Consider the following 1,079-nt stretch of genomic DNA (forward strand, 5'->3'; position numbering starts at 1 on the left):
TTAAAAGGCACGTCTAGACTAGGAATTTGTATTATTAATCTTGTTCGGTGTTCTAAAAGGCACGTCTAGGAGCGATGAAAACAAAGCAGTCAACGGGTACTACACGACATGATTATGCTTTATTATCTTACAAATGCTTGAAGCCTTAGATAAAGAAAAACTCCCAAAAATTCCAATTTATTTACTATTTAATATTTATATATAAAACTTATCTTTTTATTGGAAACTTTGAAAAAATGTATAAAATTCTTATAAATTTGTTTTAGATATTTGGTAGGTATTATTTTTAATCATTAAATGATTTTTTTATTGATTAAAAATTAAAATAAGAGCACATTTTTACCTTTTTTTATGCTTAGGTGAAGTTTCACCTAAACTCACTTAACCCATAGCTTAACCTTTACACATTACGCCTTTTAGAACACTGATCTTGTTTCAACATATAAAATGTCCAAAATATATATGCTACGATAATAATGACTTCATACTCATTTCGATACAATGATAATAACATTGTCGATATGACGACGTAAGAGTACAAGAACTACAAACAGCTAGAAATATTATTTTGCATTAGTAATGTAGTTCCAATGAGAGGAAAGTGAAACCCACACCTACAATGTTGGAAAACAAGGAAGAGATTTTGATTCATTCATTGGCCATTGTTCATGGTATATATGTTATTATTCTACTAAAAGCACGCAATGACCATTATTTTCCATCAAACCAAATTAATGGGTTTTCATTAAAAATGGTATTTTAGCCTCAGTGATGTTGTTTTGAGGTGTGAAAAGTGAAAAAAGTTTAACGATCATGACAACTCAACTGTCGTTTCGATATTAAGATAACCATACTTACATCGTGATGGCTCAAACACTTGCAAAAGCCTATATGAACAATGATAAAACATGTATATTATTTACCTTAAGGCAAGAAAAGTTAAAAATGTACACATGCAACGATAATCACAGCTCCATTAGCCATTGACGGGATGGTAAAAGCTTGATTGGGGAAGATGATTTTTTTTTTTTTATATTAAAAATATTATACATTTGGCAGAATAATGAAATCATACATTC

The sequence above is a fragment of the Olea europaea genome, chromosome 2, assembly GCF_002742605.1.
Source record: "Olea europaea var. sylvestris chromosome 2, O_europaea_v1, whole genome shotgun sequence".
In the NCBI taxonomy this organism is placed as follows: Eukaryota; Viridiplantae; Streptophyta; class Magnoliopsida; order Lamiales; family Oleaceae; genus Olea; species Olea europaea.